The 16276-nt window shown below is 42.2% G+C and overlaps 1 long non-coding RNA gene across 1 annotated transcript in view; it reads left to right on the top strand.

The window, feature by feature from the left end:
- The window catches only part of LOC138302163 (uncharacterized), a 185554-nt gene that overhangs the window by 18386 nt on the left and 150892 nt on the right, over window positions 1–16276 (top strand). The window contains exon 2 of the long non-coding RNA XR_011205318.1: window positions 11445–11533. This is a non-coding gene — a long non-coding RNA (uncharacterized lncRNA). The remainder of the gene's footprint in view (window positions 1–11444; window positions 11534–16276) is intronic.

Raw genomic sequence — 16276 nt, 5'->3', positions numbered from 1 at the left:
ACAATCCAGCCCAAACTGCCAGGCCAGGTCCTCCTTGGACTAGAAACAAGCATCCTGGGACAGTTTCGGGGTATCACCGTTCATCAGCCAGGCTAGCATGAATCCAGTGGCACAGTGAGCAAGTGACCCATGTTTGGGCATACCCTTCCCACTTAGTGGAACTTTAGCAACACGAAAGGATGATGGAGGGATAGTTGAAACCTTTCAAACACTCACCCCCAGTCACAGATCTGGGATTAATCCATAATTTCTTTGCTCACCATGCCCCCCTAGTTTAGACCCAGCCATATGCAAATCAGTTTTGACCCTAGTCCCCATGGGAACAGTCCAGACCGAACTGCCAGGCCAGGTCCTCCCTGGACCTGAAACAAGCATCCTAGGACCGGTTTGAGGGTATCCGCCTTCATCAGCCAGGCCAGCTTGAATCCAGTAGCACAGTGAGCAAGAGACCTATGTCTGGCCATACCCTTCCCACTTGGGGCAACTTTAGCAACACAAAAAAATGATGGACGGAGTGTTGAAACTTTTCAAACACTCACCCCCAGTCACAGATATGGTGCATACCAACTCTGCAGGTCAGGTAGCCAGAGGTCGGTCACAACCACTGACCTCCCGGCAGCTGCAGCATCTAAGCCCTCCTAATCTGACCCTAAAAGATCATGGGTGTCCAGTTGGTGGGAGAATCCACCATCATCTCCACCATGACCTGTAAGACTCATGGGTCTTACAGATCATTTGGAGGGGCTGTTTCCTCTCCTTCAAATCCTCCCCTCCCCATATACCTCCAATAAATGATTGGATGATAGAGAATCATTTTTTGTTGATCCGTGAAAGTCACGGCTCTCTTGGGCAAGAGAGCCATAGAGAGGGTTCCGATATCAGAAGAAGGCAGTGGTTTCTATTCCTTCTACTTTCTGATACCCAAAAAGAACAAGGGGCTTTGGCTTATCGTAGACCTCTGAACCCTCAATCCCTTCCTCAAAAAGGAGAAATCTGGTGGTCGCAGCTCTCCGGAGATTAGGGTTTTTAGTCTTCCTTGTCTCAACGACTGGCTATTGAAGCCAGGCTCGCCTCAGACTGTCGTCTCCCAACTCCAGACTATGGCAGATCTCCTGCATTCGCTGGGGTTCACTATAAGTGTGCCAAAGTCACACCTGGCTCCTTCTCGGGTGCTTATTTTTATTAGAACTGTTCTGGACACAGTGCAGATTCTGACTTTTCTTCCCGAGCAGCGAGTCCAGGATATTCAGGCTATGATACCGATGCTTCAGCCTCTATCCTGGATTTCTGTGAGAATGACTCTGAGGCTGATGTGCCTCATGGCTTCCTGCATCCTGCAGGTGGCACATGCCAGATGGCATATGTGGGCTCTGCAGTGGGACCTGAAGTTCTAGTGGGTGCAGCTTCAGGAGAATCTTTCCAACAGGTTCAGATCTCGTGGGAACTGTAAAAGATCTGCAGTGGTGGCTAACGAACCACGATTGGGTCAGAGGCAGACTCCTCTCTCTTTCCCTACCAGAATTCAGTGGTGACAGATGCATCACTCATGGGTTGGGGAGGCCAACTGGGAAAGGTGGCGATCAGAGGACTCTTGTCTGCAGCGGAATCAGGGCTCCACATTACCTTGCTGGAGCTCTGAGTGATGCGACAAGCAATGAAAGCATTTTTTCCCTCTATCACAGGGAAGATTGTTCAGGTGTCAACAGACAACAACACCGCTATGTGGTACAGCAATAAGCAGGGCAGGATTGTGTCGTGGACCCTTTGTCGAGAGGCTCTGTGCCTCTGGACGTGACTGGATCGGCAGGGCATAACCCTGGTCATTCAACACCTGGTTTTCTCAACGCCAGGGTGAATGAACTAGCGGATCACAAATGGCATCTCCACCTGGAGGGGGTGCACTTTCTCTTTCAGCAGTGGGGAGAGCCTTGGTTAGACCTGTTTACTTCTGAAGAGAACACACAATATCAGTAGTTTTGTGATTTGGAGTTTCCAAGGCGGCTATCGCTCGGAGACGCTTTTCGTCTTGAATGCAGCTCAGGCCTCCTGTATGCCTTTATGCCCATACCACTTCTGCCCGGCCTACTGATGACAAAAAGTTGTAAATTATTGTACAGAAAAGTTAACTGACTGCTTTCTGCCTCTCTATCTGATATTCTTCTTTTCATTCTTACCTTTGTCGAGCAGGGCTCTGATCTCGGTACTCTTAAGGGCTACCTTTCTGCCTTCCTGCGGTTGCCTGACCAACCGTCTCTCTTTAAGTATCCTATAGTAAATAGATTTATTAAATTACTTGTACATATATTTCTCCCTTCTGCATTCATTATGTCCAAATAGCACCTCAATTTGGTTCTCACCTATCTAATGTGTGCTCCTTTTGAACCTCTGCATAATTGTCCTCCCCAGCTGCTTACCATCAAGACAGGCTTTCTAGTGGCAATAACATCTTGCCGGAGGGTGAGTGTGCTGCATACAAACTGGTGCTTCGCTTAATGGCCTCTTTCCTCCCAAAAGTGGTGAATCCATTCCATGTGGGCCAGACAGTCACCATGTACATCTTTTACACTCTTCCACATCCCTGTCAAGAAGAGGAGTGACTTGTTAGGACCCAAAAAGAGAGTTTTTGTTCTACATTGACAGCACAAAGGAGTTGCGGATGAAAGACCAACTCTTCATAGGGTATGTTGGAGCAAAGATAGGTCGGGCAGTACAGAAGCGAACCATTTCGCACTGGGTTGTTCTCTGTATAAAGATCTGCTACGCTTTGGTTAAAAAGCAGCCTCCTGAGGGTTTTAGGGCCCATTCCACCAGAGGAAAAGTTGTGGTCATTGCATTAGCACATGGAGTCCCAGTCCTGGACATCTGCCAGGCAGCAATGTGGGCATCTCTCCACACATTTACCAAATACTACTGCCTGAACAGTCAGGTCTGTAGTGATGGGCATTTCACCCATTTGATCCTGTAGGACTTTGTAGTTTAGAAAATTTGCCGTAGCCCTTTGCCTGGGGCGTTATTGCTTGGGCATCTATTCAAGGTAAGGAATCTGAATCTAGGTGTCTCTATCAGATGAACAAGTTACTTTCCTTCAGTAACAAAGTATCTGGTAGAGACAGTGTCTAGTTGCAGATTCCTTACCAACCCACCCATTTCTGCCCGTTCTGCGGATAGATTTCTAGGGTTAGAGATGATCCCTTTCAGGGCACTAGCTTGGACACACCAATGTCAGTGCACTTCATTGCTCCGCTGTGGAAAGTCGTGAAAAGTAACTGATGTCCACGTTCCGCTGTGCACACATATAGGTGATGTCCCTGCAGGTGTGTGCGATGCTGGCAACGCCGAACGAAGCCACCTACCAGCGTGCATGAGTACTGTTCACAAAAAATCTTTCGGATGCAGTCTGACACCTGGGGAAATTCAAAGGTAAGGACTCTGCAGCTAGATATTGCCTCTACCAGATAATTCATTACCAAAGGTAAGTAACTTGTTTGTTGATGCCATCACTTTTTTTGTGTAATAAAAAATAGTTATATAATAAGAAGAATTAAAAAAACTACTTACTCCCCTGGTGCTGCTGTTGGATTTTCAACTGCCCATCAAACTAGGGATAGGTCACCGCAAGTATGTGGGCCATTAGGGTGGGGTCAGGGTACAGGGCACACGCTTCCCACTTTGGGAGGACTGGCCGAGCTGGACTTCTGCTGACTTCTTGGTCCACCTTCGTAGGTCCTCCCACCTCTTCCTGCAGTGAATACTGCACCGCTTGAAGACCCCCCCCCCCCCCCAGGGTGTGCGCCTTCATTGCAATAACCTTCCACATGGTCTATTTCTGATGGGCGTTGAGCTGTATGGATACGGAAAAAGAAAGAAAAAAATGTTTTGGGAGGTTTTATTTTTATTGACGTTGCACAATTTTGATAAATCTATCACATGCATTTCTAAAATGTTAGTCCTGCATATTTTCTAAAATGTATTTTTTAGTTGAAACTACAAATTTGTTTTGACTTTTTAAGTACCCTAATCCCTTTTCAGGTTCTATTTTAAAAATCCAGGCCACTAACATCATCTAGGATAGGGGTCTGAAACATTTCCTGTAGTGAGAGTTACTTATCAGTGCAAATCAGTGTGAGCTACTAAAGGCTAAACAACTTGTGCATTGTTACCACACCACCCCCATACCCAGCTGCATTGCTTTAATGCCCAATGTCCACAGAGCTAGATATTATGGTTAAAAACATATACTATGACTAAGGGCACTATGAAAGGGCTGCCATGTATGTCAGTAAAAGTGTGGTCTTTGGTGATGTATGAACATGTGTGTGTGTAGGAATGGGATATATTTATATGGGTTACTGATAACCTGTGTCGTAAGTACTAGCAACACAGGACATACCTTTCACCATACATGTCTAACACAAACAGACACTCATTATTTTGAAAATGGGATAAATTTAAAGGGCAGAACATCTTTATGCAGACAAGTTCATAACATGAATTATTTTTCTGCACTTCACATTTCTCTCATTTCAACATATGGTTGTATTTTTCACTGATACCTTTGGCACAGTGTCCACTGGCCAATGGGAGTAAGAGACCTGCAGTTCGGAAAGGCAACACTTTTTATGTGAGTAAACTGAAATGAAGAGTTACCTTAATTCTCAAAGTAACTTTTCATTCACATTTTCTGATATTTAAAAGCATTCAGAAACTTTGTTCACAGCTCCAATATTGAGTTGACTTCACTCCATTTTTCTACGCCTCACTCTGGAACTAAAAGCGACATTCTAGCCTGTGTTTTAATAAAAATCAACCTAGTGAGGATTACATTTTCATTTTAAACATGTACCTGTTCTTCTAGTGAGCCATACAGCTGGTTGTATAGGGGCAGGACTTCCGTGGCCAGCAAATGCAAATCCTCAGCTGAGAAGGTAGGGGCCCTGTCACCCACTCTTCCTGGCAACATGGCTCTCAGGACCCGAAACAGCAGCAGAAGTGGAGGAGGTATTTGTGGCTGCAAAGGCAAATGATCCTTTTTACAAACGCTGTGTATATGTACACGAGGTTTGCGATTGTCAACGAAGACTGACACATCCATTTGCTGTCATACATTGCTGCCATGCACATTAGCCTATGGCTGTATCTGTCGCAGAGTTTACAGCTACTATACGATCATCTTCCATTGATGGCTGTATGTTTGCAAATGACCGGATGGCAAGGTCAGGCAGATGTAATTTAAAATTGTGAAACAGTGTATTTTTTTTATGTTAAGTGCGTCACCACCACTCAAAATGATGGCTAGTTTGTTTACATATACAAAATGCAAGCGTTACTCGTTTTTGTTAAATTAAAACAGTATTATGTAGTGCATTGCTGTGTTAAATCCGATAGTTGCAAGGTTTTGTTTATACTTCTTTTGACAGATTATTTTGAGAACAAAATTATAAAAAGTGTAAATGATACATTTAAGATCTATTATTAACACTATTGTTTTAAAATTATCAGACCTATAAAAAAATATTTATATTAATTTCCAACATCACTATAAATGTTATATACCGATGTGTTAGAAAAATATATAACATTTTCAAAGACATGAGATTTGTGTTGAATATCAAAAAATGTTTTCACATTTAAAGAAATATTTGTCTTTCTTTTTAAATGCAGACCTATGAATCCAGGGAGAGGTAGAAGACAACAGACTCAAGTCTTTAGACCATTTCCAGACCCTGCCACCATGGAAGAACTGGATAGTATTAAAACATTCAGATTTAATAGGCAAACATTTCTTGATTTAGGTTATCAGATGAAGCCAGATGTTCTCCCTCACAATAAGAATCCCACATCAATAACACCAACAGTCAACATCATGTCAGTACTACATCTTGTGGCCACAGCATCATTCCAATACACTGTGGCAGTATCTGGTGGCATGTCACAACCAACATTCAGTGGTGTGCTACAAAACGTTTCTGCAATGATAAGACACATCAGCAGCTTCATACACTTAACACAAAATGGGATACACTTAACAGGGATAGATCGTATAAGAAACAACATATATCATATATAACATATATCGTATCTGATATACGTTTGACAATTCAGACAGCTGCCACCATTAAAGAAAAAACTAACCTCACCCTTTGTGATCAAACACATGAGGGACCAGAGCGTGAATACCCGCTGAGAAAGTTGGTTCAGGAAAACAATTTAATTTCATTGAATATGACTCCTCCAGTCCAGGTAGTAATAGTTCTCATCTATTTGACATTTATAAAGCAGGTAAAGAAAAGGATATATGCTTCACCCATGCAAGTGAAACAACAAAATAAAGGGAAAATGAAACAACAGAAAATAGGATGCATAGACTTGCAAAAAAGTCACCAAAGAGTTTCAGATTTCCAGTTCCAACAAATACTATTCTGAAATGGATGGTCCTTCATTGCATATGATACTGCCACTTAAATCAGTTTCCACAGCTAAAGACCACCACATTGAACTAGGGTGGAATGTTTTAGCAGCAAATTCGGGGTCACAGTGGTATCCAGACAATTAGTGATAATGTAGATAGCACAGAAATGCAATGTCAAAGATCCACAGTAGTGACATGGGCAAAGGAAGATGAGACAGTGACAGCCCCTAAATTTGACTTCGTTGATCTTTTTGGTGATACTGGGATCCCACTAAATAGTTTCTAAGTCTCTTATGTATGCATTCTCAGCTGAGTACTTGACCTCAGTAGATATTAGTCTTGATTGATACTATTGGTTTCCTTTCAAAATCCATGGTGGAATTTTATTAAAATTTACATCAATCTTAAATTCTGAATTATAGTGAGCTTTTTATAGTTGAGAAATTGATGTATTCCAGTAACTGGTCACTCCCAAAAGGTATATTTAGATGTGGCACACATGCCAACCCTCCAGATTCAGGAAGGAATTCAAGGTTAATCTCCCGTCTCTGATTCCTACATGCAAAAACCTGATTCCTCAGTGGGCTTCTGCTGACAGGAACTGGTCTTGTGTGACTCAGAGTTTGCAATGCCAGGAACCTCCTCCTGCAGGTCAGTGCACAACATTTTTGTCATGCTCTCTTTGCCTTTCCCTTTTTCCATGCTCCTGACAGGTAGAGAAAAAACGTCCATTTCCGTTTCTGATATCCGATTCTGCAGTAAGCACACTTGCAATTCCTATACATGAAAAAAAGACTTGAATCAGGCCTCAATAGAAGTCAATGGGAGAAATACATTTCCAAATTTTTTTTTAACCTCTCAATATTGGCATACATGATGCTGGTACCTGCTGGTACCGAAGTGATTAATAAAAGCTATGTACATCATTGTGACACTCACTAGTTTAGACTAGTTTAGTATTACTACGCCATTCACACTGCCCAGGGCTGTTGGGTTTTTAATATCCTCTATCAATCACAGTATGACTCTCCAGGCAGGAGGGGCTAGGGCAGGCCTATCCATGTACATGGCAGACAGAGTTAAGTGAACCCCTGGCCTAAGCCCAGAGAAACCAGCAGCAGCATCCATCAAGAGGAGCCTGCACACTCCGCTAAAAGAAAGAGGCATATTTTAAGTGTGCAACTGTCTCAGCTAAAGCCTTGAACCACCATTAATGCATGACTTCATCCACAACATGACCTCTTCCATGGGAGAGCCGAGTTGTTGACAGCACACTGGAAGTGGTTATGTCTGGTAAGTGCTGGGAGCGATACTAAGACCAGTGCCCCCCTCATCCTTTCACATGCATCATGTGTGTGGTGCTCGTCCCAAGTACCAGGTGCAGGGAAGAGAATATACTAGGACTGGCATCTTGATAGGCGCTTTGCTGTAATCAGGCCTGATTTCCACGGCTGGCTTGATGCTCAAGAGGCGTGCAGCAGAGCGGCTTCAGTGACCTGACAGGAGCCTTGGCACTGAACTTCTTGGTTCTCCTTGTTGGAGTGGGAGTGCTATCAGGACTTGGGCTGACCATGCTGCCAATGGAGCACTCATCATGGTTGACTGCTATAATTCAGCATAGCTGTGTAAACCCAGTTTGATGTTGGGCCCATGGCCATGCAGATTATGTCTCCCTGTACAGGTGAGGCCGAGTGCTCAAGGATGGCCTGTCTGATGGTGCAAGGGCTGAAAAGTGGCCCTAGGATGAATTCAGTCTTCCACTGAGGGATTAACTCAGAGCACTTTACGCTACTCCACATTGGATGCAACTGACCTGCTAGGAACACCAAGTTGAACTTGCAAAACTGCAATACTGGCACATAGTTAAAGACTCACTGGGGCATACCTTGATAAAACTTGCAGGCTAGAACCGTGCTAGAGCTTAACGCCAATAGCAGTTCTGCTATACAACTTATGGCGCAACAGACTTTGCGTGTAGTAAACTGCAACACACCCAGGCCCAAGGGTGAAGATGCCCCTACAATGGATGAGAGACTCTCTCAGCCAACACTGCCATTGGCACAGGATGTTCCACAGCGGCTTCAAGTTCACCTACACTTTGTCCTGATCGCTCCCAGGTGGCCCAGGCAACCATTTACCTTCCAAACATGCAAACACTACTACCGATGAACTAGGGCCAAGTTCTAAATCTGGACTCAGGCAATCTCCACGTCTGTGCATGGCTCCTGAATTCCACGAGTTCCAGGATCTGAATATCCCCCAAGATTGCAGGGATAGCGTCACTAAAGAAAGAGCGGGCTCCACTACAGAGTCATTCATGTTGAATTGGAAGAGGTTGTGCTTATGGTGTCAACAATCCAACCTGTATGCATTTGAGGCATCAACAGAGCAGATCCTACCTTATCTTCTCTCTCTCACTTGTTCAGAGTTGGTGCTTGTGGATATAAAGGTACATGTTGCTACAGTATCAAGATATAGATACTCATCACAACCTCTATCATTTTGTTCCACAGGATCATCAAGCAATTCATGAAGGGATGGTTCAGGGTTTTTCCTTCGAGTACAAGGTCCCCCACAGGAATGGCATCTAAATGTAGTTCTCTCTCAACATATCAAAATATCAAATCTACGTTGTAACCCATTCACATGGCGTATTTGAAATTTCTCACATGGAAGGTAGCTATACTGTTGGTGCTCACATCAGCCAGAAGAGTGAGCGAGATACAAATCTTCACAATGCAGGAACCTTTTCTAGTTTTCACGGATGACTGTCATCCTAAGGACTAATCCAAAATACATTCCCAAAGTGCCATTGCAGTTTCATCTTAATCAACCAGTGTTGTACTGCAAACTTCTTTCTCCTCTCTAACGTCTCCAGCAGAGAGCTCTCTACATATGCTAGACCTGAAGAGATGTCTGAAATTCTACTTGACTTATACCCAACAGATTCCTAAAACTGAACAACTTGGTCACTTATTCACAAACTAGACAAGATACTTCAGTCATGAAGGAAACCATTGCAAGGTGGAATTCTGCAACAATCCAGTTCTGCCACTCCAAAACGGGCAAACCGCTCTCAGCAAAGGCACACTCGACAAGGGCGGTGTCCACACCACTGTCCTGTTTGCAGGTGTTGCACTGGAAAAGAGATGTCATGCCGCAACCTGAATGATCGGCCACATATTTATGCAACACTATTGCCTGGATTCGGCACAGCACAGTGCTGCAGTAGTCGGCCAGGCAGCATTACAGAATTTATTTCAATAAGGTCAGCCTCTGTTACTTTGAAGACTAGTTAAACCTAATATAGCAATATTTGTGTGTACCATATATATATATATATATATATATATATACATACTATGTTTATGTATTGAAATGTACACATACTACTGTTACTCATCATCCCCAAGGATACTTATATCACAAAATGTCGCTATACTTCTAATTAATGCTACCTTGGGACTCCTACTTCGACAACAGGGAATGATTCAAGCATGTGGATCTATGAAAGATAACCTGTAGGAAGCTGGCTATGTATTTACCACACCAATGTATGGGGGCACTGTGCAGATAGTTCAGGCAACCCTTATTGGTTTACAGGATTACAAATGACAATCCCAAAAGCTCTCTTTTGTAGCAGAATGGGCAAACAGTTAGGCTTAACAAGAGGTAGTGGTAAGCATGTGTTGTACTCACAGAGGCAATAAATGAGACACACCCTCAAAAAAGAACTGGAGACTATTTTTTAGAAAGATAGTTACCTTGTGTAATATTATGTTATAACACCAGAATACTGTTGCAAGAATAAATACTGATGCAGTTTGAAGACAACAAGCAAAATACCTGAAGTGTCTTTAAAGCAGTAATGCAATTCTATGGGCGAAAACATGTATTGCATACAGGCATTCAACAGTGACTTACAGGACCAGGTTTCAGGAGTTAAGGTAAGTACAGGGCACTGTCTAAGGCAGACCTAACGTGTCACTATTCGGTTGCTCCAAGGCGTCCTGGTGCAAAAGTGCTTTACAACTTCAGGTTTCAATGGGAAACAGTCCTGGGGGAAAGAAGCTGCAGGTGTAGACTGGAGGGGGCCAGTCTGACTGAACCAACAGGAGGGCTCAGGTCTTGTGATGCTCGAGATGTAGGGACACCTTTGGTCCTCTTCTCCTCGGTTCAGGACTGCAGGATGCAGAGGTGTCCTGAAACGTTGGGTCTTTGTCACCAGAGACGGTCAAGGTAGAGGGGACCAGGGCAGAGAGCAGTACTGGGGAGTCCACAAATGAGGCACTCGGGGTGGCGTTGTGACCTGTAGGACCTGGGAACCATGATGGCATCATTGGCCCACTTTGACTTGGGCTAGGGGGCACGGGTGCAGTGGTGCTATACGGTGTTGGGTTTTAGGCGGTCCAGAGTCCTCTGGGTTAGTCTTGGGTGCCAACAGGGTGCAGGGAAGTAGCTCCACTACTCTACAGGAGAACACAACTCTTATTAATCAACTATATGGTGCTACATATATATATATATATATATATATATATATATATATATATATATTGACACAGCTGTTAAACTCTTCACTGTAGTTACTGGTATGTTCTCCCTACCATTTCCATATGAATTTGTAACTTTCACAAACCCCTTTGAAGTGAGACAGCTGTCTTGGAACCAGTTCTCTGAATTTGCATAGTTCAGCAATTCAGTCAAGGGTTGGATAAAACTTGGAAGTCTGTTACTCGAATTATTGCTTCCTTTCTTGCAGTTTGTAATTAGAAAAGTAAATTCCCTTGTTTCTTTCACAGGTTAAAGCACTACAACCATTTTACTGTTTGAATTGTTTAAATAACTTGAACTGTAACTGGAGAATCGGTTATCAGAACGAAACAATCTGTGTTTTTTGTAGTTCTTGTGCCAAGGGAATTATCTCAATAAATATTCGAGATTACTTTTGCTAACTTAGCTTGTTGGTCTTTACTTATGCTCAGGCACTATTTTTTAAAAAGGTCACTAACCTCTTTCTTTTATTTCTTTGCAGGCAAATTCTTGATTCTGAGAAGGTGACCCGGAAAAGTAAAAAACTATCTTCCAAAGAAGGCGACTTGGCGTTGGCTGGTGTTAGAGCAGGTAAGTGGGAGCAGAAACTCAGGAAACATCCATCTGGTGCACTGGAAAGCCAAACAAATGGATGTGTACCGGGCATGGTATTTATAGGGTGGGAATTAAAAATGCCTGCTGCACCATGTGACCTTGGGAAATCTTGTGACAATTCCTTCGGTCACATGCCCAGGAGCTTACCTTTTGGGTTGACGAGGTTACGTGCCCAAAGCTGGTGGGGGAGCAAAGTTGGGGCCACAAGAGCCAATGTAAAGTCATATTGCGGTGAAGTGAAGGACGCATTCCAAGAGCTTCATGAGGGCTAACCAAGTTGCCACTTTGGTTGAGCAGAGGGGTAGGCTGGACCATGCGGGCTGTTGTTGGACACAGTTAGCCCAGATGATGGCGCTTGTAGTGACACCATCAATCATACAGTTGCAGTCGTGGGTGACTTCTTGGACGGTCTGGCCTTTTTCCAGCTGCCTCATAGTGATGATTGTCGGCAGGGCTTTAAGTGAGATGAAAAAAACAACTGGGGAGGGGCCTCTCCCAAAGGGGTGTGGCTGATCAAATTAATGGCCTGGCTTATACCATGTAAGTTAGAAATCTCTGCGTAGCTTAGTGTGTCACCTGACCGGTATTTTGCTGCATCTTTCTGTCTTTGCATTCAGATATATAATACAAGTAACATTACACCCACAGAAAACCAAGACTATTGACTTTGTCAGTGGTTGTTAGTTGAATGAGATAAATAAGCAATAACAATGGCATCTTTGTATAAAATAGTTAAAATGCTTCAGTTCTGAAATGATGAGACTGTGAAAGAACTGCAACAAGTCTCTTTGAAGATACATCAACAGCAGCGAAGGGTGGTACTGTTGCCAAGTTAAGATTTGTTTTTCACTCTGAGGGTGAGGGCAATAACAGAGAGGCCGAAAGATAACCGTCTCAGCAACTGAAGGTGCTGAGCACCTGGCCCACTTAAAACCCTGATTGTTGGCTCTCATTTCCAAACAAGAGATACGCAGGCAATCCACGCTCTCTCTGGGGGCAAAGCACTGGTCTCTGAGGACTTACCCATCAAGTTATATGCCACATACGAGTCCTTGCTGGTGCCTAAGCTTCTCAAGCTCTGTGATACAGCAAAATTAATCGCGCACCTCCCAACCACCTCTAAAGAGGCTGTGGTCACCTCAATTCATAAACCCGGTCATGACCCCTTAAATTTATCATCTTATAGATGACTCTCTGTCATAAATACAGAGTATGAAATTCAACTTCAGATGGTTTTGTATGTGTGTGTGTGTGTGTATATATATATATATGTATTTATATAGATATACCCACCGCAAATGGCCCCCTCTAGGTGCGCTCAGTAGCCGGTGCTTGCGTCAGGGAAGGGCTGTTTCCCTGCAATAAATACTCCAACAAACGACTCTTAGTCATACGTGGCACACATGGGATCTCCAGAATTCCACATTTATTGTATGTTGATAACAAAACAACCCACATCAACTCGTTTTAACCCTCCTGGGTCTTGATCACGGCAAAGAGTCCTTCATTTTTCACAATTTATACTGCTTGTCCCAGTTTGCCATTATGTTGCATTCTGGGACTTGTAGTATGTATCCAACACCAAACGTAAATATAAATTTTAAAACCAATCAAAATAACTATGCATATACCTTTATCACCAAAATCTATCATTAAATCTCATAAACACCCCTAAAAAATCGCCACTTTATAGCTATAGTGCCCTACAAAACCATATTTCCAATCAATACTGACAATTATTCAAAGTTATCTACATGTTAACATCTTTTATACTTTTTTATGCTGCTGTTGCTTTGTTTATACATATACCCAGGTGTTGATACAATTTATGTCATATTGTTTTCCAAAATTACCTTTATTTATAAAGTCGGTTTCATATAACATATCATATATTTAGACACGCTCTAGTTTTCACCAGAAGTGCCTTACCTCTTCATCCCTAGCAGTGATACCTGTCTTCCACCTATTTATTTGTCTCTACAGATGACAATATAGCTCCTCGTCCATGTTGATCCCAAATGGGATCTTTGTTTTTAATCTTATGATGTACTTCGATTTAAACGTCTAAGTTGCTGGACTCTGTCTCCCCCTCTCTCATGTTTTGCAATGGTTGCAATTCTATAGTATTTCATGTGAAGCCAATTAGCCCCATTGTGATTTTTTAAATGCTTAGTCATGGCATAATTCATATCATCATTTTGTACTGCCCTGATATGTTCTAATATTCTTTTCTTTAGGGGACAGATAGTACTTCAGACCACGCAAGCATTCAATAATATACACTACGAAGCTGGTTTCACATGTTATTTTGTCCACAATTGGAATCTCTCTCCCTTGAAAATCTACAATTTTACTCTTGTTGTAGCCGATTTTACATGCTTTACACTTATTACAACACTTGAAACCCTTACTGGAATCTATCAACCAATTTTATTTTTGGTGGGATTCAAAATAGCTGTTCACCACTAGATCTTTTATAGATGGCACTTTCCTATAGGTTACATTTGGTCTCATTCCTAGGCATGGTCCTATATCTTTATCTTTTTTGACTAGGTACCAATGCTTGTTTAGGATATTTAGAATTTGTTTATTCTCCTTACTATAAGTTAAGATTAGTCTTGTTTGGTCTTGTTTGTTCATTTCTTTCTTTCCCTCTTCTTACAAGAGTTTGTGCACGTGTTATTGCTTTAGCTTTCATCTTGCCTTGTTTCACATCTCGATTTTTATATCCTCGTGCTAGAAACCTCTTTTCTGTTTCTGCAAGTTTTGTTTTCCTATCCCCTTCTTTTGAGCAATTCCTCTTAACTCTAATTAATTTACCATAGGGAATACTTTTAATTAATGAAGCTGGATGAAAGCTTGACCCATGTAGCACACTATTTGTTGCTGCTGGTTTTCTATGCAAAGTACTTTGGAATCTGTCATTTTCTACATATAACATCAAGTCTAAAAATTCAATTGATTCCTTACTCATTTTATAGGTAAATTGGAGACCCATATCATTTGAATTCATTTTTTCAAAGAAGACCTTAAAGGATGCCTCTGTGCCATTCCAGATTACAAAGAGATCATCTATATATCGTAGCCATGCCGCTATTTTTTCCGTGAATTGATCATTCTCCTCCTCCCACACCTTGTGTTTTTCCCACCATCCCATTGTTAAATTTGCATAACTTGGGGAAAAGGAAATTCCGATGGCAGTTCCACAGGTTTGTTTGTATATTTGGTGATCAAATATAAATACATTATTTTCCAAGCACAGTTCGACCATTTCCAATATCATTTCTGAATGTCTCAATAAGTGGATACTTTTCTGTTGTAAAAAGTATTTCACTGCTTTAATCCCCACCTTGTGTGCTATTGATGTATACAATGATACCACATCAATAGTGATCAGTATGTACTCTGTTTGCCACACTACATCCTCCAGCAATCTAAGAAAGTCTCCTGAATCTTTGATGTATGAGTTTAGATCCCTCACCATTGGTGCTAGAAAACTATCCACATGTTGTGAGACATTCTCATATAATGATTCACAACTAGACACTATGGGCCTCCCTGGAGGTTTTTTCAAGGTTTTATGTATATATAAAATATACGGTAAAACGGTCTTGAAGTTGAATATATATATATATATAAGATTTACTTATATATGAGAATGGTCCAACTGCCTGGCCTAACTCTGCCTGCATGCCATTGGACCATGAAGAGTCCTTTGATACCCTAGATTGGGCATACCTGATAAGGGCTTTGAGAAGATATGGCATTGATAAGCAACCAATCGAGTAGATTGAGCTTTCTTACACCTCAACAATGGTTAGGCCAAGAGCAGGCAAGAAGCACAAGGCAAGGAAGCCCGCTATCCCTGCTATTATTTGCTCTTTTAATAGAGTTTCTGGCCATGAAGCTACATAGACCAACGTGGGGCATTCCAGCGGCTAGCAGAGTGTATGCTGTTTCTCTGTATGAAGACAACATGCTGCTTTATGTTTGGGACATGATTGGTGACCTTATCTCAATGTCCACCATCATGCAGGATTTCCATGAGGTCTTCGGTCTAGGAGCTAAATCATATGCCTTGCCTCTCAGTCAAACTCTACCACAACGATCAGTTGCCCTGGGAGAACAAACTCTGAATTCAGCACACATTACCATCTTATACTCAGAATAAATATATACCATGTCCAGGCTGATGCTCATGAGGGTTTTCTGGGTGAAACTATACGATCCTTGAAAGTGGCATTCTGGACCTCCCTACCTGTAACAGCACCTGGTCGCATTACGATAGCAAATATGATCACACTGCCTCATCTCCTTTATTCTTTTGCAAATCTGACAATACCTATACCATAGTTTCTGCAATTAGATTCCCTATTAGTGCAGCTAATCTGGAGAAATGGAATGGGTCGGGCAGTGTATATACAGTGAGAGACCTCTTCAAGGGTCGGACCCATCAATAATTGGAGACACTAATTGACACCTATGAGTTCCATGAAGGCCATTTTTTAATATTTGACAAATAAAAGTTTATAAAAATTATGGCACACAAGCTGCGTTAAGCCTCCTACGCATGCTGTCATGCACACATTTTTTACTATTGGATAAGGCCCTTGGTACATTACATGTTTTTTCAAAGCCATACTTGAATACAGAAATATAACTGCAACCACCCAGGAACAAATGGGAGGAATGTTCAGGGAGTATATATAACTATAAAAA

Source organism: Pleurodeles waltl, chromosome 6, assembly GCF_031143425.1.
Source record: "Pleurodeles waltl isolate 20211129_DDA chromosome 6, aPleWal1.hap1.20221129, whole genome shotgun sequence".
In the NCBI taxonomy this organism is placed as follows: Eukaryota; Metazoa; Chordata; class Amphibia; order Caudata; family Salamandridae; genus Pleurodeles; species Pleurodeles waltl.
Note: the sequence above shows the minus strand (reverse complement) of the source record. Positions and strands in the feature narration are given on the sequence as shown.